Genomic DNA, 27,704 nt, shown 5'->3' with positions numbered 1-27,704 from the left:
TTTATATCTGTGTTTACAATAAGAGCATTCCAAACCTCAAAATTTTATTTTTGGACATAATTCACCATGATGTGGCACTCATAGTCTTAAACATGAAGTGTGCAATAAACGGTATGATACATTCAGTATTTCTGTTGCAGATATGTGACAGTCTTAAAATCTTTATTACAAAAATATGTGGATTTGTAATATTGCAATGGCAATTTTTATGATATTCTTATCCGTCTCTTTGAAAAAGGCATTTCTGAACAGCAGCATTACTAATAAATCATTACTATACATTCTGATCTTATATCAGTTTTCACTGATTTGTAAACAGTAAGATTACAATGATATAAACCCAGACAAAACTAAGATGATAGTCTTCAGAAACAAGAAATCTAGACCATACCAACACCCTCTGTCTATTCGCTCCTCAAGCAGCACCAAGATAGACCCCACAAACAAGGTCAAACTACTAGGCATCACAATAGATGAAGATCTAAAATTTGACAAACATATTTCCGTGACAATTAAAAAAGTTCATAGGAAGCTTGACACCCTTTACAGGGTTAAACCTTTCCTAACTGAAAGAGCTAGGTTTGCCACTGCTAGGTCACATCTGCTTTCTACTCTCCTCTACGGTACTTATATATTTAAAAAACTGCATAAGTCTGACCTCAATAACCTAGAATCTTGTTACAACAAAATTGCTAAGTTTGCCAGTAATCATTCATACAGGGCTCACCACTGCACTTCTCTCTCCCAGCTAAACTGGCTAGAACTCCCTAACCTTCTGTCTCTTAATCAACTCACCATGGCCCACACAATAATCCTTCAACCTAACAACTGCCTTGCTCTCTCTAACCTAGTCCAGCCTAGTTTTCATTAAAGGACCCTCAGATCCTCTCACAAACTGATGTTAAAGGTAACACTCTTACATAACTATCATGGTGACTCCCTCTACTCTTTCAAAGTTGCTAAACTCTGGAATAGCCTTCCTCAGCCAATCGCAAAAAATCCACACTATCACAAATTCAAACAACTTCTAAAAAGCTTCCTAGCTAGGTAATGGCTCTGCTCCTTCCAGACTTCAGGCTAATCTACTCCTTCACCCCTTATTTCCTACTTCATCTAGTATCCTAGCTTCAGACTAAGCTATCCTGTTCATATATGTACATACTTATCAACTGCATTGATGTTCCAGGTAAACTGCCACAGTGCCATAATGTTACACTGTTATGTTATGTTGATGTTTTGTAAGTACTTTGTATTTTATCTACTAGTATGTTTACTGTTATAACCAGAATTTTACTCTGTATGTACAATTGTATTTTAATTTTCAGTATATTTACTGTTACTGTCTTGGAGCTTTTCTCCCTGGGCCTCTGCTGAAAATGGGCTCCCAGCCCAGTCAGACACTACCCGATTAATAAATGTAATAAATAAAAATAAATAAATATATCACTGTGTGTCTTATACAAATATGTATGTATGATAAGCAGCTTTCTTTGTGGTAATAATTTAAAAGTAGCTTTCTTGTACCTCGGTCAGGAAAGTTGCCACCCATTAATGTAAACATTTTTCACATATTAAACTTCACAGACTACCATTTTGGGTATGAATTGTAGATATTAACTGACAACTTCTACACAGATTAAAAAAATGCTTGCATGTGTAATACATTTTAGCATTCTGATGCTGCATATAGGTTGTGCAGGGGGTGCATTATTTTCATCTTGGTAGCTGACTGGCTTTGCTTTTACTGTCCAGGTCATGCAGAAGTTGCCTTCTGTGAAAAATCTGCATGCTCTGTCTGTGCCCATGTGGGTATTATTAGTCTTCCAAGTTTCTTCCCACATCTAAAAGTATTACAAAGAGACAAAGAGGCAATCCACTAGGTACTTACTGGTTATTGTTGGTGGGTAGGTCTTCTCAATAGACTGCTGCTGGACTAGTATGCTTTCTTAGCCTTATAAAATATATCTTGCGAGGATGGGTTGCTCTGCCTTTATGATGAGTCATAGCATACTATGGGTCTATATTAGAACACCGAACATTCAAAATTTCGAGTTTTCTAATACTGACCCATTTTCAGCGAACGCTGAAAATATCAAAGAAACAGAGAAACTAATTTTTTCCTATGGAAAGAATTTGGTTGTCCATTTCTGTTGCTTCGGTATTTTCAGCACTGTGGTGGAAAGTTACGGGTTGGGTTCAGGTAAGTGTGCGATTGTGTGGACGTGAGGGTTAGAGTGGGTTAGATGAGTTAGGGTTAGGGCACGGGTCTGGTAAGTGTGCGATTGTGTGGATGTGAGGGTTAGGGCGGGGTAGGTGAGTTAGGGTTAGGGTGTGGGTGAAGTGACTGTGTGATAGTGACAGACCTTAGGGTTAGGGTTTGGATTAAGGTAAGTGGATAGTTAGTGGTGTATGTGTAGGTTAGTGTAGGGTTAGGTGTAAGAGTTTAGGTGTATGTGTGTGGATTGCTGTTTGGTGTGCTTGTGTTGTGTGTATGTGTTTTGGAACAGCAAATTATTTCCCTAGGAAAAAATTTGCTGATCTGAATGTTCGATGTTTTAAATTTTCGATTCATAGGGTTCGATATTAGAACACTCGACATTTTGAATGTTCGTTGTTCTAATATAGACCACATACAGTTGGTATCATAAAATCAATGAATCTGTTGGAAAGAGCCATTTTCTACAGCTTTATCTCAAAAAAAATATTTATGTGAATTTGTTTTCTATGGTAAAGAAATAATCAATAAGGGTCATATTTCAAATCCAGAATGGTATAAAAAAGAATAAAGAAATTTTCATATTTGTGAATCAACACCATTTATATGGCTCAGCTGTTTAAAAATGTAGCACTTGATTTTAAGTGTTCATAATCTGAATGTTTTATGAAAGCTGGAGGAGAAATGTCCAGAGTTTCACTAGTTTTACAATAGAATGACCACTGCATTTTGGCAGCTTAAAACAATGGCATTGTAAGATAGCATCATAATGGGAGTTTCAGAAATCTACTTTTAGTATGGAAATGAGAGCAGTTTTGATATTTTATGCAGAAAAGAACAGAAAAGTAGATCTGGGTGTTCTTTGGAATACAGCCATTTTGCTTTTATCAGAGTATGTAGTGATGTTATTAAAAAAGGCAAGATATATTCATCTAGAGATCTTCTTGGTTATTCTCTGCAGTAGAAGACAACAACCAACAAGGAAGAAGGATCCACCAAAATGTAGTTTATAAAAACTCTATTCTCTATTCTCTGCAGTACACAGATTTTTTAAGGGGGACTGTATGACTGTGGATTATTTTCTTTATTTTCTAGCTGTGCTGTTAGTGTGCTCTTGCCTATGACAGCAATTCCACTAGGCTATATGAAGTGGGAAATTGCTCCACTGCACAAAAATGAGAATGTTAACATCTTGACTTGTTAATTAAAAGTATGTAAAAAGATAGCTACTGCTCTATCTTGCAACTACAACACAGTCAAAAGAAAAAAATAAATCTATTTAACATATTCATCTCAAAATAAAATGCCATAGCATACCTCCAATGGTTCAGATTTTTGCGGAATGTCCAGATTTCAGCCTCATATTTTTAGTCTGTTTCTCAATAAAATTGTGATTTTCTGGCAAATCACTGGCAAATCATAGGACTGAAGATAGAAAATAATGACCTACATTTGAGATTCATACTTCATACCCCACAGAAAAGTCATACTAATGCAAAACTTGTTATTCTATCAACTTTGAAAGTTTGTAAGAGCAATATTTAAAACGTGTCCCTATTTTTGGTCTTTTGCCCCCATTATTTATGACTTTGTACAGATATGAAGAATGCTAAATTGTGAGTAGCATTTTAGTAGTTATTGTTTTCTCTTCATAATCTTTATAACAATACATAATAGTGTAGTGTATGCTATAATAGCTTGATATCAACTGCAGTTACCTTTTATTTCTGTTTTCCTAGTATTTTGTGTTGCTCATAGAATTACACTGTTTCTTACAAGGAATGCTGCTCCTCCCCTGCATCCTCTATCCTAGTTACTTGGTAATCAGGGTGTTTTCTCTGCCTATTGTACTCTTAGGTAAATTACTTAAAACTACTTTCTTTCTCTTGGAAAATGTTTATTTATGTACCTGCAGCCCATCCTTCTATTGTTTTTCTCAATAGAAGTGGTGGTCCTTTTCACCTCACTACACTAGGTTAGTATCACAAGATTTCTAGTTATTTAGCAATATACTGTGATACACTGACCTGGAATTGACTGACCTTTGTCTTCCTGATTGTTTTCTTAGAAGCTGGCCTGGTCCAGTTTTTCTGGCTCAACCCACTCTGTTGACCCTCACTGCACTCTGCATATCTCTCAACTGTACAGATGTTTGCAGCATGTCCAGATTTTTGCCTCATATTTTTGGTCTGTCCCTCATAAAATGTGATTTTCTGGCAAATCACTGAGGATTGAAGTCTCTAAATAATGAAATTAATTTGGGTTACAGACTTCATATCATTCAGAAAATGCATGCTAATACAAAACATGTCATTCTAGCAACATTCTACTTTTATAAGAGCAATATTTAAAATCTGTTTCTACTTTTGAGCCTTTGTCCCCCCAAAAGTTTAGGCTTTGTCCAGATTTCTTGCACTAAGAGGTTGAGAAGTGTGGTATATGGGCTCACTCTGCTGCTGTACCCTACCTCCATTCCCACCCCTGACATCATTTCCTTTATAGCTAACCCTGCTTTGCCCCACCTCCGCACTAGCCAATAGACATCCCTCTCCTGTACTCATAACCCACATCACCATTAACTGTAACTCTAACTCCCTACCCTTCCTGAGCCTTACCTGCTTTTTACTCTTTCACTCACTTTTGAAAACTCCTTCAGTTAACTCCTGATTTCTTCCACTTACCTTAAATAAATTGTTATCCTTTAATTATTTCTGAATTGAAACTAATTCATTGCTATACCTTTCAAAACTCTATTTCTCTCTCTCCTATTTCTAGCTCTTTTCTCTGCTCTGACCACTTACCATACTCCTCAATTGCTTACCTCCCCATACTTGCTCTCTCTGAGACATGGCTAAAACCTTATATTACAAACTGCAAAATTCTCTTATCTGATTATAATATTGTTCGACTGGATTGAAGTAAAAAAAAAAGGTGAAGGTGTAGCTATACTCTAATCTGACCAACTCTCTCTCTCCCCCCTTTCAATAGCTATCCCTGATTTCTGCCCTATTGAAATATTTATAGCAACCTGTTACCTGAATCAACACAAAAAAATGTGTCATTCTAGCAATTTACATACCCTGAGATAAAAACATTCCCATACTTGAGCAGTTTCTTACTTGGATTTCTATAGCCATTGCCTATTAAATCATCATCCTTAGTGTCAAAGGAAAAATATACTTTAAAAATGATCAAAACACGGTAGGTTCAGGTTAAGGCACTTTAATCTTGCAGCAAGGAGACAAAAACGTGCTATTACAGAGTTTGTCTAACTAGGAACAGGAAATACTTTCATTTATATACATTCTCTAACTAGACATGGCCTACCAAGCTGACGTAACAGATTACCACCTTTTTCATCATCATCTGTTGACCATCATTCCCATGAATTTCTGCTGATTTATCATTTTTTATGTGAAACTTCCTGAGGAAAACAACATGGCCTTGATTACTACCAGTTAGATACATGTTATGTTACCATTCAAGGTACTACGGCTAATTCAAGCACAATGCTAACAGTTAATTTCTCTAATAATCCTTTGTCCACTCTATCTCTAAGCTACTGCAGCTGCACATGTTCTCATGCTTCGAACAGAGCCGATTGTTTAAAATCATTACATTTACAGAATATAGTATTGTTAATTCATTTGTTCCTGACCTAGCAGATACGCACCTACTTCTCAAGTACATTTCCAAAAGGCATAAACAGGAATATTGCTGTGCTAGCAGTTACTAGGTCAGTGGGCATCTTGCAAGTTTCAGAAAGCATACTGCAGTTTTCAAAAAGCATCTTTTTCAGTCTCATATGAAACTCAATTTATATATAACATAGTGCATGAAAAATAGAATGAAAAGCGTATTATTTCATTTGATTATTAATTGGCATTAAGCATACACACATTAATACATATTTTTCTAACATTTCCCTCCTGTTAATACTTTTTAATTCTATTTTCAAAAAAGGATAAACAGTTTGCTTCTTTTCCTAACCTCTTCCAACCAGGATTTGCAGTTAAGAAAGTCATTCAGTATAAACTTTTATGAAAGTGTTTCGCATTCTAGCAGCTCTTCAAATTCAGTACTTTGATACATAGTCTCAGATACTGATATATCTATGAATTCTTTGATTAATTTCTTCATGCAGGGGATTCTACAACAAACACAAACTCCTATTAGGAGTAATCCTACCCCAATGGCAATCAATATGTTCATTAGGATGGAACCCCACCCCCCAAATACATTCTGGAAAAAGTCTGTCAGAGGGTTTGGGCCTGGTTTGGTCATGGCCGACACTTGCTGAATCACCTTGAGATGATCGTTAATCTCATGCTGATGATCAGGAATAAACGTGCAGCATTCTTCTTTGATTAAAGCACACGTCCCACACCTCGCCACTAGGGTGAAGTCAAGAGCCATTCGGTTTTGGAGTACTACAGTTCTCATGGCATTCAGTTCATCAGTTATCAGTTCAAGAGCAGAAAAAGTCACATTACTCATTACTTTCAGAAGTTTTGACAGTTTTCACAGCTCCCATATTGATTTAACTGCACCATATGCAGGTAATATACCTGCCCAGAATATGACAGCATCACTCAAGTCCATGTGCGCAAGTTTGGTTCCCACATTACGATGGTCTTTCTAGCCCGCTTCGATCTGTCCCACTGGATTCTCAGGTTTCTTAACAGTCTTTTTGGTCACATCTCGGGTATTTCAAATATTTCCCTGAGGCAAAACTGCAGTGTGTCGGATGGCTGGGACCAGGTACCCCAAAAAACAACTGCCAGACCAATTCTCAGGTAACCATTTATATGCTTTTTTACCACACACAAAATAACAGTCCTCTACTTTAGTTGTTACTTTGTTACGAAATGACTGCCCTGCATGAAACATTTTCCTATCTATTACAGATAACTGTTTGAAAAGTACAGAATTACGTTGTACCTGATCAAGAGTCTTATGCATAGATTTCAGAAATGAGTCATAATCTGTACGACAAGATCCACCTAAATCATTTGGTTTTTTATAACATTTATACTGTCCGGTGACATTACACTTACTCCATCCCACTTGGATGGTATCATTTTTGTAAAAACATACAATTCCTTTTTGTGTTACAGGCAAATACAGTGCTACCTTATCATGTACTTTAATAGCAACTGTGTCAAAAAACAGATTTTCCCAGGTCTCATTGACTCCTAGGGGGATATCAGCCATCAATAAACCCCCGTATGCTGTTGGTATGGCCGTGCAGACCCAGCAGTTCGAAACATTAAAAGTCTCAGCATACACACGTGTAATTGTCTGATAAGTGTTAAAGTTCGGATGCCAGTCTATGTTTGGTTCATTACGTTTAATCAGTTCAACTTTCATGGCAGGAAAAAGGAGTGGCCACAACAAAAAGAACAGTGTGATTAGCATAGTTATTAAAATGATCATACAAGTTTTCTGAGGTTGCTCAATGTCTCTATTCACTCTGTACCTGGCCATTATGTTCTCGTTGTACAACAGTAACAAAGCATTCATCCAATTCAAAGTTCTTAACCAGTTTACAGTGCATCAAATGAATCCAGGAAGTTCGCTCCGCGATCTTGACTGCAGTGGGTGTCGACAGTAGTACCTGGTATGGTCCTTCCCACTTCGGAGAACTCCAGTTATTTCGCTTCACAATCTTCACCCAGACCCAGTTGCCTGGGGCTACTGGTGCTTCTAATTTTGGTTGCTCTTTATCTGAAACAGAATTTAACTGCAAAAGTTTGTTATTCAAAAATCGTCTCATATACCCTGCAAGTGAACTGTCAGCCTCTTGCTCTGCAGACATGAGAGGTTTCCACTGAGGTGTATAATATGCCCTCCCAAACAAAGTTTCAAAAGGAGTCAATCCCTTTGCATTTGGAACAGTTCTCATGCTCAACAGTGCTAAAGGCAAATGGTGCACCCAGTTCTTTTGAGTCTCACTCATCAACTTCCTAAGCTTACTCTTCAACACCCCATTATGCCTCTCTACTAACCCTGCAGATTGGGGGTGGTAAGCGCAGTGATTTTTTTAATGATATTCCAAAATAACGACTAAGTTGCTGTACTGTTTGGTTCACGAAATGTGTACTGTTATCACTATAAATCTTTTCCGGTATACCAAATCTGGGTATAATTTCTTTAACAAGGACCTTTGCAACAGTAGCTGCATCTAGGTTTTAAGTTGGAAAAGCTTCCACCCATTTGGAAAACATATCTATAATGATAAGGCAATACTTTTTATTCTCACATTTATTCAGTTCTATGAAATCCATACAAATAGTATGAAACGGATATGGTGGTGTAGGGAAACTCCCTTGCTTAGGCTTCAATGCCCCTTGTGCATGATGCTTGTTACAAACATGGCATGCTGCACAAAACTTTTTTGTGTCATTTGTAAATCCATAGGTTGTAAACACTCGATTCACTAACTGTACCATCCCCCCTGTTGAGACATGGCTCTGCCCATGGCTCAACAAAGCTGCATATCTAAACAAGTTAGATGGCAAAATTGGTTTCTTTTCCTTGGAGATGTACAGTCCCTTTTCAAGTATTGCTCCTCGTTTTATCCACTTCTGTTTTTCTACATTTGTAGTAAGTGTCTGCATTGTTTTTAACATTTCTAAATCTAAAATCTCAGAGGGTTGTAATTCCTCACTCAAAAGAAAAGCTTCTGAGGCTGAAGCTGCCTGTTTTGCAGCTGTATCAGCCCACGCATTACCTTTTGAAATCCTATCCTGTTGCTTAGTATGAGCTACGCATTTGCAAATAGCTACTTTTTGAGGTAACTGAATAGATTCTAATAAATCTAAAATGAATTGCGCATGATTAATTGGTTTACCAGTAGATGTTATAATTCCTCTATTTTTCCACTGCTGCACAAAAACATGTACAGTAGAAAAAGCATACTGACTGTCAGTATAAATATTCACTTTCTTACCTTTTGCTAAGGTACATGCCCTTGTCAAGGCAATCAATTCTGCTGCTTGTGCAGATAAATTGTGTGGTAAAGGTTTTGCCTCTAAAGTTCCAGTATCAGAAATGACTGCATACCCCACTAGGATCTGTCCTGTAGGACCCCTCCTGCACGAGCCGTCCACATAGTATGTCACCTCGGCATCATCCAAGGGAACATCTGTAAGGTCTTGTCTAGGTAATGTTTTTTGCTCAATCTCCTGCAGGCAGCAGTGCGGTTTGCCATCTGCAGGGGTTGGGAGCAAGGTTGATGGATTCAAAGTTGTGCATCATTCAATTGTCATATGAGGTTGGCTCGACAGTATAGTCATACAGGAAAGATGTCTAGCAGGAGAAAGATATGCTACTTTTTCTTGCAGTAAAATAATTGCAACTGCATGAGGCACTCTCAATGTGAGAGGGTGGAATAAGACTACTGAGGCCGAAGCCTGCACTGCCATTGCAGCTGCAACTATTGCTTGTACACAGTGGGGCAGAGACCGCGCCACTGGGTCTAACTGTGATGAATAGTAAGCTAAGGGGTGTTGCTTGTCCCCATGCTGCTGTGTCAGTACTGATGTCATATAACCCTGCTTACAGTCTACAATTTGAAAAAATTGCTTATGATAGTTTGGTAATCCTAAAACTAAGGATGATGCTATCAGTTGTTTCAGCTTGCAGAAAGCTGCTTATGCTTCTGGTGTCCATTGTAATAAATCCTGTGCTGCCATCAGCTTTTTGGATATTAAATTGGCCAGTGGAGCAGATTCCAAAGCATAATTTGGTATCCAACTCCGACAAAAGTTAGTAGTTCCCAGGAAGGATATCATTTCCTTCTTGGTAGTTGGTCTAGGTGCTTGTAATATTGCTGTTTTTCTATCTTCATCTAATATTCTACCTTCTTTGGATATTACATGTCCTAAGTACTTAACTTGTTTTCTCCAAAGTTGTAGTTTGTTTTTGTTTACTTTGTGTCCTTGAGTAGCTAGAAACTGTAATAATGCTATGGTGTCCTCTTTACATTCTTGTTGAGTGGGGGCTGCCAGCAGAATGTCGTCTACATAAAGTAAAATCTGACTACCTTTCAGTGGGATAAATCCCGCCAGGTTGCTTGCCATTTCTTATGCAAATATTGTTGGACTTTCACAATATCCCTGTGGTAATCTCGTATATGTATACAGTTTCCCCTGAAATGTAAATGCAAACCAATGTTGGCTGTTGGGGTGTATCGGTATTGAGAAAAATGCATTACTAATATCTACCACAGAAAAATACTTTTGCTGAGGTTTTAAATCATTCAGTAAGGTGTGCGGATCTGGCACCATTGGTGCCCTGGGTATAACTGCATTATTTACAGCTTGTAAATCTTGGACCATATGCCATTCCCCGTTTGCTTTCCTGACAGGAAATAAGGGTGTATTACATGGTGAATCAGGAGATTCTATTAAGACTCCTTCCTTAAGTAAGGCTGCTATTATAGGTTTAATCCCTATCTCTGCATCCTTTCTCAAGGGATACTGTATTTTCTGAGGTCTAAATGCTGACTATGGCGTAATAGTAACTGGTCCTGCTGTTCGTATAAGTCCTACATCTGATTTCCCTGTTGACCAGAGAGTCTCTGGTATGTTTCGCAAGGCTTTTTCCTCTTCCTCCAATAAGAGTAATACTCAGCTCTTCTCACTAGCCTGTGAGTGTACAGCTGGGTGTGTCTGTGTTATCCAATTCAATTTCTGTTTCTGTACTCCTTGTTCGGAGAGTTCTAATTCTGTCTGCTTTTCCCACCTTGTGACTTTTTCTCCTAAGTCTGCCCATTTCAAATTTCTATTCTTAGTTAAGCTAACATGTGGCAATCCATTAGATTTGTAAAGTGCTAAAAATTCCTGGGGCAATGAACAGCTTACTACACTGTTTCCTTCTGCGTCCCAGTACACGTTTCGTAACACTAGTCTGTTTGCATGGTTCTGAAACAATTCCTGCTCATATTCTTTATCAGGTCCTGGTCTATTACAGTAATATAGAGTACAATGCAACAAATGCTGTTTGTCAATGTCAAGGGAGGGGGACTTACTGATGGCTACGTTCATCAGTTCTTCGGTTACTGCCCCTGGACCAGTCGTAACCAAGTCCTGGCTGTACCAATAATATGTCTCACCCTCCGGTCGCACTACAAAAGTATCCATTTGTCGCTGTGATTCCATACCCTGCATGGTTGGAACTATGGCTATGTCAAATATCTGCATTAAGTCTCTGCCCAACAGGTTTACTGGGCATTTTGCAGAAACTACAATTTTACTTTTCTGGGTCATTCCTGAAATGGGGTCTGTTATCGCTATGTCATGGGAGAGTGGATCCCGATACAGCTGTCCATTAGCTGCTTTCACTAGTATATAATCTGGTGAATCTGAATCTTCTGGTAATTTGGAAGGTTGTATCAGGGTCCGTGAAGCCCCTGAGTCGCACAAAAATTTGACTTCCCTCCCCTCTACCAGAAGTGTCACTTCCGGTTTTGTATCTGCTAAGTAAAGCTCTAGGCTCAATAAGGCTAAGTCCAAAATTTCATTTTCTTCAATGTCTACAAATTCATGTACATCCTCTACCCCTTCTGTCACATCCTCTACCCTTGCTATCACATTTGTACTTGTCTTTTCCTGTTTATTTCCATTTAGTGATTCCTGACTATCATATAGTCATTCCTCATCCTCCTTATTTTCTGTAGTCACCTTCTTATTTAGCCTGCAATCCCTTGCTAAATTTCCTTTTTTCCTGCATTTAAAACATTCACCTCTTTTCTTCCTTTCTTCAAAATCTTCTGATCGCTTGTCAGATTGTTTATTTCCCTGGGTTTTTTTTTTTACCCTTTCTCCCAGTTTGTACTACAAATACTTCTGACCCATCTTCTGCTGAAAATACTTGAGTTTTCTTTTTCTTTTTACTATTAAAATGTCTCTCTGCATGTCTAGCATATTAGAGTAATGGCTGCAATCTACTCGTATGATGATCTACCATGTGCTTTGTAATAAAGCTGCTAATGGGAGTTATACTACCCTTCAAGAATGCATTCTTTAGCTGTTGCTCATAAGGGGAATCTTGTGTCTGGTTTTCTGGTATCTGCATTCCGCTATGGTTATTAAAACACTCTAATAATCTGGCATAATATCTATCAACTGTTTCACCTTCTTGTTGAATGCACTGATTAATGCAAGTCCAATCAGCCCTAGGCTTCCACTTTTCAGAGATTCGGTCTGTCAGACCTTTTACTCTGCCATCCAATTCTGCATTAGTATGTGGGAGTGGTCTAAGCTGTGCATCACGAGGATTCCAGTCGCCACTGATCATGTGCCAATCTGGACCTACAATTTGTCTAACTACTTTTTCTACTTCTTCTCAGTTTAAATGGTAACTTAATCTCATACCCTGTAAGTCTTCTAAAAATTTTCGAAAATTCACTTTCGGATTGGGAATTCCCTCCATGGCTTTCCGGATATCTTCCGGTGTCCATGGTCTAGAAACTAAAAGAGTCAGATCCTGTCCTGCCTATCCTGCCTGAGGATTCGGTACTTCTATGAGTGGACATATTTCTTCCTCACTCGTAGCTTGTGATTTCCTATTTATTTCACAGAGTTCAATCTCTCTTCTCAAGTCGCGTGTTCGAGACCTTGTCTCGATAGGATCCCTGACAAATGGTTTTGATGTTGTGGAAACAGCTGGGTATAGCGGAGGTGGATCAGCTTGTCCACTCACTTCATATTCTGGTAAGGGAAGCGGAGGAGGCGAAGGAGGGGCCGTTGCTATTACCAAGTTATTATCTTCTTTGTACATTGTTTTTGAATTTTTTATCTTTTGTTCCCTGCGATTTGCTTCCTCAAGCCACCTATGCGCCTGAGGGACTCCTAATTGTCATTGCTTTTTTAATAGACCTTTTGAATCTGTTTTTAGTTTCCTGATGAGTTTAATAACTGCGAGTTTATCTAAATTACCATCGAATTTATACTTATCAACCCATTTTGAATAATACTTAACATTGTTGGCACGCTGTAATTGCATATATTTCGCGTCTTCAGTTAGGGGCGGGTCTCGGGAACTTTTCGTACACTGATTTCCCATTGTTGCCTTAGCTAAGCTGTAAATTGTTACGTAACCCTTCTTATCACGTGGTACCATAGTTCTATAGCTTTTCACAGTTTATCTAGAATAACTGCCTACCTATCCTGTTTCCCTGATCTATGACAAAACAGTAACCCCTTTTTTGTCCCTGATCTGCACATGCAAATCTTCCTGACCAAAACAGTTCTGTAACTAGTCCCTGATCTTAAAACAGAAATAAGGTAATTCCTCCTTACCTGACCCCCCATGAGTTGATCCACCGGATCATTGACTCGTCCTCCAATCCCAGATCAGAAACAGTGGCTGGCCTCTTTCGAACGACAATTCAGTCGGAGGTCTTTCAAAACAGAAGAGCCGATTTGGCCTCTTCTCCGTACGGATGCATGCCACCGGGCCCAATTCTGACCTAGGCCTAGAGCGAGAGGTACTTTCCGGTCCGAAGGACCAAACTGTCAAAGGAAAAATATACTTGAAAAATTATTAAAACACGGTAGGTTCAGGTTAAGGCACTTTAATCTTGCAGCAAGGAGACAAAAACGTGCTATTACAGAGTTTGTCTAACTAGAAACAGGAAATACTTTCATTTTTATACATTCTCTAACTAGACATGGCCTACCAAGCTGACATAACAGATTACCACCTTTTTCATCATCATCCGTTGACCATCATTCCCATGAATTTCTGCTGATTTATCAATTTTTATGTGAAACTTCCTGAGGAAAACAACATGGCCTTGATTACTACCAGTTAGATACATGTTATGTTACCATTCAAGGTACTATGGCTAATTCAAGCACAATGCTAACAGTTCATTTCTCTAATAATCCTTTGTCCACTTTATCTCTAAGCTACTGCAGCTGCACATGTTCTCATGCTTTGAACAGAGCTGATTGTTTAAAATCATTACATTTACAGAATATAGTATTGTTCATTCATTTGTTCCTGACCTAGCAGATAAGCACCTGCTTCTCAAGTACATTTCCAAAAGGCATAAACATGAATACTGCTGTGCTAGCAGTTACTAGGTCAGAGGGCATCTTGCAAGTTTCAGAAAGCATACTGCAGTTTTCAAAAAGCATCTTTTTCAGTCTCATATGAAACTCAATTTATATATAACATAGTGCATGAAAAATAGAATGAAAAGCGTATTAATTAATTTGATTATTAATTGGCATTAAGCATACACACATTAATACATATTTTTCTAACACTTAGGGATATGAATATTGACTGGAACCTTGTTAGTACTGCATCCCCTAGCTACTCTATAAACCTTTATGGCTTTACACAGGTGTTCACCTCACCCATGCACCAGCAAAACAATTCCCAGAATGGCTCAGTTATCAACTGGATATTAGTATCAAACCCCCAGTGCAATCATAACCCTTCCACCCTACCTAGCTCCCTTAGTGACTGCCTCCCTACTTCAGTAATAAGACACTGTCCCAATCTTAACAAGGGCCACCAACACAAAGAGTCTAGTAACCTTAAAAACTACAACCCCGTCACCCTAAATGAATTACTGTCCACTGTAAACTGGTCATTCCTACACACATTACCCCTAAATGAGGCTGTCCAAAACTTCAACAATTTATTCCTAGAAACTCTTAACACCTTGGCTCCAAGTAGAAAAAGTAGGCTAAAATGTAATTATTCACCATGGTTAAACCATGCAACTCAATCACTTATGAACAAGAGAGACAGTGTCTGGAAAGCATGGAAAAAAATAACTCAACTTTCCACCTGACCTTATACAAACAGCTTCACAACCAAACAAAAAAGCAGGTCCTACTAGACAAAAGTCTCTGAGCAATCCACATTCCAACTTGAAGAAATTCTGGCACTCAATAAACAAACTACTATCTCCAGGGAACCCCTCTTCACCAAACCCCTTCCCTAACAAACCTTCCAATGAAACTGCAAGCCTACTTAACAACTTTTTCATCTAAACAATATAAAAACTTACTAAACCAGAAACTCTTTATATAAATACTCCACCTCCCACCTCATCTCTTCCATCATTCTCCCTAGCACCCATATCAAATTCCTTCATCAGATCACTTCTTAATAAACTCAAAACCTGCTCCCCATCATTCAACAAACTCCCTCTATTACTTCTCAAAGATGCAGCCAAATCCCTAGCATACCCTGTATCTATACTTATCAATAGACCCATCCAAGAAAATACAGTACCAGATATCTGGAAAATTATTCATAATACTCCTCCAGAAGGGCAGAAATTCTACAGAACCCTCAAATTACAGGCCTATTGCCATATTATCCCCTTATCCAAGATACTGGAAAAATGTCAGTTTCTCTCAGTTTCCCTGCTTTAAAACTCTCATTTGCGTGCTTTTGCACGATTTTGCGCATAGTGCAGCATTGGGCAGCGCCACTTAAATGGGTTTAAACTATTCCCGGCTCCACAAAGTTTGCTCTTCACTTTTTCCCTTAGAACTGTTGTAAATCTCAAAGTAAGCACTCTATTTTCATTCTAAAGCCATGCAGTTGCTCGTATAACTAATCTTATAAGTAAGCACTAATAAACTAAAGCACGACACCCTCTTAAACTCCCTTTAAGTACTTGGCTCCTTATTGGTCCTTTTTGATCAGTCAAAAAGTAGTTCCTTATACTATTCTGGCATGTCCAAAAGTTAGTTTTGGGTTTACTCTCCAGACCAGCTGGTGAATCTGGGAATCTTGAGGCAATGTTACAACTGCCTTATGTACACAGACCACCTTCTCCTCCTCCTAACAAGCTCAAATATATGTGAGAGATGCAACTATATAGCCACACTGGAGGCTGAGCTCTCTCAACCCAGTACTGGCGCAGTCAGTCAGGAGGAGAAGGTAACCACACACACCACAAATCCAGTCTCACATAGACCTATCGCAACACCAAACCAAACACATAAACACACAAAAACATACTCAGAAGCTCTAAATAAAAATCTGCCCAAGCAGCAGAGACCTCCAAAGCAGATATCCAAGCAACCGCTACCCCACAACAATACCCATGTATCACATATTTCACAAAGTCAGTGTGCCACACAGTCACAACCCTTAAGGCTAAACAACACACCTAATACACTTGTAATAGGTGACTCTATTGTCAGACACACTGACGTCCCACTCACCAGGCTGAACAAGGAGAAAGTCACTGTAAGCTGCCTGTCGGGTGTCAGGATCCGCCACATAACACAAGCACTCAGGTCACTCCAAAGCAAGTACAAATATGACTCCGTCATTGTCCATGCTGGTGTGAATGACCTGAGATGTACCTCCCTGGACTACATGAAAAGAGACATAAAGGAGCTCTGTGATCATGTAGCCCAAGCCGGTATGACCCTGACCTTGAGTAGCATCTTACCCTCACCAAGAATGATGCCACAGTATAAAGACAAAATGATCAATTTTAACAATTGGCTAAAGTATTGGTGTCATTCAAAGGGGATTCAGTGTCTGTCAGCCTGGGATGACATGCTCGACAAGCCACGTTGCTTCGCTACTGACAGCTTGCACCTGTCACCTCTGGGCTTTCGAATATTGGCTAAGGCTCTTGCCATCCCCATAGTGCCTTTTTTAGGCAAGGCTCAAAAGACAAACCCACCTCAAATGACAACACAAGGAAAAAGAAACTAAGGGTAATGCTGCTCAATGCCAGAAGTCTGAACCTCAAGATGCATGCACTCGAGGCTCTCCTCAGTATGGAGAATATTGATATCTGTGCAGTAACAGAAATCTGGTTCAAGGCTCCCGAGAGCACCCCAGCACTACCAGGTTATACCTCATACCATGCTTTTCAGCCCCAAAACTCATACTGAACCACAAAAGGAGGGGGAGTATCCATAGTCATCAAAGATACCCACACCTCCAGGTTAGTGGCACTGCACGAAGCATCATAGACCATCGATGTGCAACTAACAGTGGCCAAAACTGCCTTTCAGTTTGTAACCTGCTACAGACCACCCTCCCAAACTCAAGAACCCCAGTCAGCTTTCCTGAGAACACTGGAGAATATGAAGGTCTCTCCAAACACCATCATATTGGGTGACTTCAACTACCCAAACATAGACTGGGAGCACTACTCAAGCCCCAACACCCTCGCCCAACAGTTCCTAGAATTTATAAAATCAAATGCTATGGAACAACTGGTCACCACTCCCACAAGAGGGGAAAACATATTGGACCTGATCATCACCAACATGGGGACTCCATGTTCCATACCAGAGGTATACCCCTCATTGGTAAGATCTGACCATAATTTAATCTCACTGGACATCCATATCCCGTCCCCACCCCCAGACAAGGAAACCACGGTGAAGAACTTCTCAAAAGCAAACTTCGCACTTCTCAAAACCGAGGTAGAATCCTTCAAAGCCCCTGGGCCAGTGGAAAATACGGCCCAAACCGCAGAATCCTTTACAAACACATTCTATGGACACCTACAGGAATGCATGGATTGTGCTATCCCAAATAAAACCAAGACTCACTCCTTCAAAGGCAGGAGACCTGTCTGGTGGACCCCAGCCATAAATAACCTATACAACAGAAAGAGGAAGCTACTACATGATAGAGCAAAATGCGAAAAAGGGAAGGCATCTTTGATCAGTACTAGCAAGAAACTACGATCCCTCATAAAATTATCTAAGGCCATCTTTAAAAGAAACATTGCACAAGATGATAAAGATAATCACAAGGCCTTCTTTAGTTATGTCAGGAACCTGGGTGGCAACTCCCAGATATGCTCTGAGTTAGTGCAAAATAACAAAAAATAGACTGAACCCACAAACATTGCCAACATCCTGGCAGACAGGTTCAGTGCAAACTTCTTCCCCCATTCCCCCCAAAAGAGCAAATGTCTATCCCAACAGAGTGTAGCCTTCCTGACATCACAGATGCACAGGTGAGAGCTGCCCAAAGCAAAAAACACAGCATCAATTGGACCGGACGGTGTCCTGGGCTGCATCTTACACGAGCTCCAAGAAGAACTGAACCCTCACATAAAGTCCCTGTTCAATCTCAGCCTTACTACAAGATATGTACCCAAGGAATGGCGTACAGCAACAGTGGTCCCACTCCACAAAGGTGGTGCCACAATGGACCCCGGAAACTATCGCCCTATAAGCCTGACAAGCCTGGTCTGCAAAGCTATGGAGCGTATCATCATGGAACTCATAAACAAAGACACTGGGAACCTCCAAACACTGGATCCTACCCAATTCGGCTTTGTTAAGGCAAGATCTTGCCTCTTGAACCTGGTCGACTTCTTTAAAACAGTCACCAAGGCCATAGATGAAGGGAAGGTAGTCCACATAGCCTACCTGGACCTCGCAAAAGCCTTCGACACAATACCCCACTCAGGCATCATAAATAAGCTCACCAGCTTAAATATCAACCCCTATGTCACAAGATGGGTTGCAAACTGGCTCAGGGATAGAACCCACATGGTCAGAATTGCAGGTGCCATGTCAGACTCTAAACCAGTTACAAGTGGCATCCCACAAGGCTCAGTCCTGGGACCTCTCTTGTTTGGTATATATTTCTCTGAGGTAAAGGCTAACACAGGAGGACTATAGATGACCAAGTTCGCAGATGACTGCAAACTGGGTGCCATAATCGACTCGTCAATTGACATAAGCATCCTCCAAAAGGGTCTCACAAAGACGGATAAGAGCCATGGTCTAAAGCTAAATGCCAAAAAGTGCATAGTCATCCCCTTTGGAAAAAACAAAGTGCCCACAAATTACCACATAGGTGGTAATCCAGTAAGTATGGAAGAAGTAATTAAGGATTTGGGGACCCAAGTAGATAGCAATCTCTCCTTTGACAATCACATTGCCAAAGTGGTTAGAAAGACCTTCTATATAGCCCACCTTATCATGAAAGGGTTCACATCTAGATCAAGAGAGGTCATTGCGCCCCTCTACTCATCACTCATCAGGCCAATAATTGAATACAATGCCCCATTTGGGATGTACTTTACCTGACACCTGCAGCAACTGGAAAGACCCCAAAAGTACCTCACCAAGAGGATCAAGGGACTCAAACAGATGCCCTACGCAGTTAGGCTAAAGAAACTCCAGCTCTACTCAGTTGTTTACTGCCTACTCAGGATGTAATTATGGATGGCGATCTGTGCCTGATGTATAAAGCCATGTCCAAACCAGAATTAATGGACATGCTCCACCTCAGGAAATCCAAATCCCTTAGAGCTGCACGCTCCAGGGACTTAAACCTCAGCACAGAAATAAATAGGACATGCTGGAGGGACAGATTCATATCCCAGAGGCTCCCCTCACTCTGTAACAAAATCCCAATCCATGTTAGGCAGAGCCCCTCAATGACCGTCTTCAAGAGAAATCTTGACGAGTGGATGGGAGATCGTAGGTTTATCCCTGGGATCTCTTCTGTGCCCCTACTAGACAGAGGCACAGTAAACTAACCTTAACAGGGCTATCTTCTGTGACCTACTATACAGAGGCACAGTCAGCTAATCTAAAAGGGTGGCGAAAGCCAAACACACTCTGGCTAGGCTTATAAATGCCCTAGGGCAGATAGCCTAGTATCAACCTATGAACCTATGAACCTATGTATACATGGGGTCTACTTTGAAACATCTAAAACCTATAACATCTTATTTCATAACACTGAGACCAGAACATCTAAAACTCAAAACATCTAAAACCCATAACATCGAATTTCATAACATCTAACACTACAAATCACAAGAAAATAACATCCCCTCCACATATAACAATACCAAACTACCAAACACACTTTTTACTACATTTATGCAGGGGGGAAAACCACCTACACCCCCCACACTCCCTGTAAATTAAATATACCTACTCCAAGATCGCACTACAGTGAGAAAAAGTTAATTTCCTAACACCACTATATCAAGCTCCCCCTGCAGAAATGTAGTAAACAGTGTGTTTGGTCGTTTGGTGTCATTATATGTCATTATATCTGGAGGGGATGTTATTTTCATGTGATTTGTACTGCTAGATGTTATGAAATTCAATGTTATGGGTGTTAGATGTTTTGGGTTTTAGATGTTCTGGTCTCAATGTTATGAAATTAGATGTCATGAATTTTAGATGTTTTGAAGTGGACCCATATATAACCAAATACTAAACCACTTCTTACAAGCAAACATAATTACACCCACACTTCATAGTTTCTGACCCTCGCACAGTACTACCACTGCCCTCCTATCTTTCACACACAACATTGTCAAAGCCAGAGTCAATAATAAACTCATATCAGCTCTATTCCTTGACCTCTCCAAAGCATTTGATACCATTTCCAATCCCATCCTCCTAAACACACTTTCTAACCTGCAACTCTCTACCTCCAATACCTCCTGGTCCAACCTCTCGAATAGATGCCAGTCTGTCAGATGGCAAACATCCTTCTCCCCTTTCTGTCTTGTTAAGACAGGGGTTCCCCAGGGTTCTATCCTGGGCCCCCTACTTTTTAATATATTTACAAATAACCTCCATGTTTCCTGCCCCCCCCCACTCTACCTTAATACAGTACGCCAATGATTCCACAATTATTAACACCACTGACAATATACAAAATCTCCACACTGTCAATCAACTATCTCTGCACCTAGTAGAGCAATGGCTAACTGAAAACAACCTGCTTCTCAACCCCAAAAAGACCAAGCTTCTCCTTTTCCTTCCATAAAAACCTCAATCCATCTAAAGATAACTTCACCATCTCATCCTTAGATAATGCAATTATCACAACTGACTCAAACACCAAATTACTTGCTGTTAGTATAGACAACCAATTAAAATTCAATCTACATATCTTAAACTTTATCAATAAGTCCAGTCAAAAACTAGGTCTTCTATACCACAATGACAAATATATACCTGACAAATCTAGACCTACACTGGCTCAAACATTTATTCTACCATCCCTGCTGTATGCTGCTCCCATCTCCAATCCCAGCTGTATGCTGCCCCCATACTTACTAATCTCCAAAATAATCTCTTAACCAAACTAGAAACCACATATAACAAGATAGCAAAATTTGCAGCCAGTAATAGCTACAAATCCTATCACTGTATATATCTGAAAAGCTTAAGATGGCCTGAGCTCTCACACATGCTTCATGTATCACAATTACAAATTGCACACAGCATCCAAAATAGCCCCAACTCCTGCCCTGCCCTTACATCCATAATTACATCCTGCACACCCAGTCGTGATCTCAGAAGCACACAACAAAACCTTCTGCAGATGACCATGCCAAACAAAATATTGGAAAAATACTTAACAGTAGTTCAATTGCATACTCATGAAACAAACGTCTACTGTCCCTTCGCTCCACTACCAAAAGTGGTGAATTCAAAAAGTAACTTAAATTGATTTCCAACATGCATAGATATGTTCGTCAGGAAATTACCTAATGAATGTTTCTTCTTCTCTCAACATATCTTCCTGGTATCTACCTAAACTGTCGACATATATTACTCTCTCTCTGCAGTGAGTACCTATGCTATTAAATGCATCTTTGTTGTTTGTCTTTCGGCTTTTTCCCGGTTAGGGGTCGCCACAGCAGAACTCTGGTCTGCTAATGATTGGCAGTAGATTTTTACGAACGCCGAAGTGCCAGCACGACATTCAACATTCAACAAAGGCACGCCCATTTATGCATGTCTTTCGAACATCCACCCAACTGTGGGGAGGACATGCAGACTCCACACAGAAGGCACTCCCCGCACTCCAGCCCAGAATCAAATGGGAGAACCTTTTGCTGTGAGGCAACAATGGTGCCGCTGCACCACTGCGGAATTCCCTTTAAATGAATCTTTGTTATAGTATGCCATAATGTTGCTCTGAATTTTATTTTTATTTTAGGCATTGCTACATTCCTTGTAAATAACTTAATGCTAACCAAATTACTCAAACATATTGTTACTGCATTCTCAAAATACTGTACTTTTGCCTTGTATATATTCATATTGTATATTTCTCACTGTTTTTATACTGTTAAACATCTTACAACTTGAATTGTTAGTTTTTTCTTATGTTTTAATTACTTTCCTGGAGCTTTTCTCCTTGGGTCTCCACTAAAAAAGGACTCTCTGGGCCCAGTTGGATTAACCCGGCTAACAAATTTAAAAATAAATAAAATAAAAATAAATTTCCTGCTCTAAGGGGTTAGGAAGTATGTGCCGTATAATTAGAATAATTTATGTATTTCGAGATATTTCTATAACCAGAGAGCAGACTATTTAAAGCAGGCAGTGTTTTATTTAGGGGGCTTTGAGATGCAGTAACTAATGTCAATATTAAACACCAATGTTTCATTCCCGGGTGTGACCTAAATATCATAAGGTTTGTTAAGATTTTGTAAAACATCACTTTGCATCAGCCAGCTTATTCAGCTTTTGAGCTCTTGCTCAGGTAAGTTAATCACATATGTTGAAGATCTGTAAATATTCATATTGCATGCATTTAGCTGGAGTTTGATTTTTGGATGTGCAATTGGAAGAGGTTTCACAGAGAGATAAAATAAGAAGGGCTAGTTAGGTTTGTGGGAAGCATATAGGTAGTAAGAGACTAAGCAAGAAAATCCAGTCTGGGCATTAAACTTCCAATAGACCAGTCAGCCTGAAGAAAGCCGTTTATCACAGTATTTCTAAATGCAGAGTTGTTATGTTGCTAATAAAAAGATTATGTTGATCAAATGCTCTATTCTCATCTATGAGAAAAGCTCCTGTTAAAATGTCTTTAACACTGGTGGCAAAAATGACATCAGTAGCCACAAAGTTGTGAACATGCAGTGACCTAACCAGAGCCCAGCCCTACATCTAAACAGAGAATATTGTGTTCTTGGATGGGAAATGCAGGCTGTTTATGAAACATTTTTTTAGTATTTTTCTATACAGTAAAATAAAACTATTGTGAAACTTGAGAATATTTTGAGAGACAATGCTTGGAAGGGCTAGTCACCTGGTGGTATGAATACTGGCTCTAGATGATGGTCACTCTTGATATGATACCCCAACCCACATGCAAAAATGGTGCAAAAAAAAAAAACAAAAAAATGGAGGGGGTATGGATGGATAGATGTTCTTAAGGAGGGTCAAAGGGGTTATGGATGGATGTTCTTAGGGAGGGTCATAATTGTGGCATTCTCCCAAATTTTGGGGAAAATGCCTTATTTAGCAAACAAGTTGCAGGTGTATTGTAGGAGTCTATGATATTGTAATTACACTGCATAATATAGTTCTTTGCAGAGCAGAGTTACACTGACTGATATCACCTACACTCTTGTGGACATTATCCAAAAAGCAAGCTGGACATCTTCCCTCCTTACTTGATAAGCAGGCCTACATCTGCCTATACATGGGTCTGACAGCACTCATGTTTCTTTGTTTAATCACATACTGGTCACCTGGATCATAGCTGCAAATTTTTTACTAATGTTTCTGTTTTTTATGATTTTAGTTTTTGATTTCATTGCCCTTTCTTTACAATGATGATGTAGAATTTTGAAAAGGAAATGTTATCATGGAACATTGTTTTAATGTTCTATCTGGTGGTACCCTGCCATAAACAAACTCTACAACAGAAGGAGGAGACTGATGCAAAATACGGTGAAGTTTTAAGACTGGAAAAACCCCCTTAGCCTCAACAAAAGGTTGAGATCCCTCATCAAATCCTCTAAAGTTAGCTATGAAAACAGAACTGCAGCAGATAGTAAAGACAACCATAAGGCCTTCTATAGTTATGTAAAGAATCTCCATGACAATACCCAGATTTGCTCTAAACTACTGCACAATGGTACCCCCTATACCGAGCCAACAGATATTGCAAATATACTGGCGGACAGATTCAGTGCTAACTTTACCACCCCCCCAAAGGACCAATCACAATACCAGTAGATTGCCAGGCACCCAGTATTACTGCAGCACAGGTTAAAACAGCACTGTCCAAGGCAAAGAATACAGCTTCTATGGGACCTGACAGTATCCCTGGTTGTGTTGTATATGAACTACAGAGTGAACTGGCACTTCACCTGTGTGCCCTGTTCAATCACAGCCTCACCTCAGGCTTTGTACCTACCGAATGGTGCACTGCTACAGTCATGCCTCTCCACAAAGGAGGAGTGACTACGGACCCTGGGAACTATCGCTCCATTAGTCTGATGAGTCTGATATGCAAAACTATGGAACACATCATCATGGACCTAATAAACAGGGATATAGGGAATCTCCAAACTCTGGATCCTACACAGTTTGGTTTTGTGAAGGGTAGATCATGCCTGCTCAACTTGGTCAACTTCTTTGAGTCAGTCACCATAGTTGTGGATGAAGCTCCAGTGGTTCATACAGCCTACCTTGATCTGGCCAAGACCTTTGATAGCATTCCCTACTCAGGAATCATAGAAAAACTTACTAAGCTAGGCATCTAACCGTATATCACTAGGTGAGTTGCAAACTGGTTCACAGATAGAACCCATAGTGTGAAAGTCGCTGGCTCCAAGTCAGATTCCAGTGGCTCTACTTGACAGAGGCACTAGGAACTAAGGTTGGGTGGCACGATGACAGGGTAATCTTATGGGCTAGGCTTGTAAAGGCTCCAGGGCCATTAGCCTAGTACACACCTATGAACCTACTAAGTCTATCCTTGGATGAGGTCCATAAACGAAAGAAAGAAGTACTTAATGGTAGCTCAGAACACATAAATCAATAAATGGGAAGTGAGTTTTTTTAACGGAAACAAGTAATATGGATTCTTTTCTGTTGTCAACAAATTAATTCTAATAAAAATGTAATGAAATTTACCTCAAAATTAGTGTAAAGAAAAGCTTGACAGGTGACATTAAATATCTGTGCCTCACACACATAAGCTGGTTAAGATCAGTGACCCAATCATAATTCTTTGCATCACTTGGACCTTCTTTTTCCTTCTTCCAGTATTACCAGGTACAGAACAGTAAGTACAGAAGGCTAGTAGTCATTTAATTTCTCCAAGTCTTTTGGGTTTCTAATGCCATGATGGGAATGGACCCCTAGTACTGTTTGAACTGTCTGGGCATCCTTCTTCCACATTGTCCTCATTTCTACCTGCAAATTCTGGTATTTTATGACTTTGTTTCTCTCTGTACATAAGACGCTGTAATCACTGGGTACAGCAATTTCAATGATCAGTGCTACTTTTGTATTCTTTTCATGGAGTGCGTCTGGCTTTCTCACATCTATTTTTTGAATTGTTCATATTGGGTGATCCCATGTGATATAAACTTCATCATTCTCTATAATGCTTTGTATCACACATTTCCAATGCTTCTCCTCTACTTCAGTACTGTAATGTTTGCACAATCCCCAATGCAGCAGTCTTGTCATTATTATGCCTTTCAGTATACAGCCTCTTTGCCATTAGTGTATCATAACCAGCAACAAGATGCATCACTCTTTCCAGTTCTGTTTTACATGACCTGCATTTGTCTGTTTCTCCAACATGCTCAATGGACCTTGCAAACCAATGTGTATGTAGACTACTGTCCTGGGCTACCAATATTAATCTTTCATCTTCTGGTTTAAATTCACCTCTCTTTGCAACTATATTTATGCCTTTTGCACATTTCTTGCCTTCTCATCAGATCATTCTCCATATATTCTTTCTTTGTATTTTTTTTTTTTTTGGCACATTCAGTTGCTGCCTGATTTTTGTCTACTTCTGGTTTGGTTTTCATTCCTGTTTGACACTATCTTTCTGCTAATATAAGAAGGGAAGTCACCTTAGACTTGTTCTCATGTTTTAAAACCTTCACTATGTTTGCATCTGGTAAAGTCAGCAGATATAAATGCAGTCCTGTGATTGAGGATCTATACATGTAATCAGTTTAGAGGAAGCCCATACCTCTTTCAGAACAAGGAATATATAGACTTGGTATTCACTGATTTTTATATATCATTTGATACGGTTGAAGCATTTTTCCTGTTTTCCTGCCTAACTGATCTAATACCTTCTAAGCCCAGTCAATCACCCCAAAACTGTAAGTTAGAATAGGAAGAGCAAATTAGTTTATAGCTTTGTCTTTGCTCATAGATGTCAGAGCTGTATTCAGTATTAATATTAATATTTTAAAATATTCTTTACTGAGTTTTGTTCACATTTGTTCATGTTTTATTGTCAATCCTTCATCAAATCCCAAATATTTATACCCTCCTTCCTTCTCACGATCCTTTATGTCACATTCCTGTCCCAGGCTGATATTGTCTTTGTGCTGGTGCTTTCCTGCTTTAAATGTTACTTTTGCACATTTATCAAGACTAAATAACATTCTTAATTGTGTGAGAAAGTTTCCAGTTGTGCTTTCAGTTCCTCATCTGATGAACTACACATTTTAAACCATCCACAAAAAAAAGATGAGAAGTCTATATATAATTTGTTATTTTCTGAGAGCCAATTTGTAACCATGTCTTAGTCTGTTAAGTAAACAGCTTAATGGGTTATTAAGGACAAGACAAAAGAGCAACAGTGACAAATATTCACCCTGAAATATGCACCTTTGAATTTTTATCTCTGTGATAATAATTTTTCCTTTATCATGGCTAAGCTGCAAAGCGGTTTGCCATTGCATCATGGTCACTGCACTTTAACCGATCATTCAAAGGTGTTTCTTATACATATGTAAGCACTACTATCCATGAATGTGGGATGCTGTCAAATGTCAAATTGTCTGTTTGGGGTGCTTATAAGTAATACTTTCTCAGAGCTAAATTTTCATTTGACGATGTTAATACATTTGGTTAGAAGTTTGGAGTTTTTCTTAATTTTGCTTTAATTTATATGGCCATTACTTCATTCTATTTCACATCCTGAACATTTGAACTTCTTAGTTTTTCTTTTACTTCTTCTATGCACTCAACATCTTTATTATATTCCTCATGGTCTTCATAGACATTTTTCTAAAATGTGTCTATTTCTTCTTTTTTTGATTCTCTAGTAAACGTTTTGAGTCATCAATGAATCACTTATTTTGTACTGTCCCTTTACATTTAATTGCATGTCTTGTAATTTGTTCTGCCTGTGCTGATATATTCAGTTTATTATTTGTAATAGTGTACAACAGATGCTGGTCTTTTCTGACACAGCCTATTGCTTTTATCATGTATATCTTTCTAAGTATTTTTGTTGATCTGTTGCCTCTTGTATACTCCTCTAATAGTGAAGCTTCTTTCTTTAACTACTATAGTATTTTCTGTATTGGATACTTCCATGATGCCATTCGATTTCCTCTCTTCTTTCCACACATTGCTCTGTATTTTTGTGGTAAGGCTGTTATTAATTTAGCACAGTAATATATCCTATTTAATTCTGTTATGTGACGTGAATTTCTGTTAATAGTCTTAATTACTGTGTTCATTTGTTTTATCAGATT

The sequence above is a fragment of the Protopterus annectens genome, chromosome 7.part0 (genome assembly GCF_019279795.1).
Source record: "Protopterus annectens isolate FY-2018-M chromosome 7.part0, PAN1.0, whole genome shotgun sequence".
Taxonomy (NCBI): Eukaryota; Metazoa; Chordata; order Ceratodontiformes; family Protopteridae; genus Protopterus; species Protopterus annectens.
Note: the sequence above shows the minus strand (reverse complement) of the source record.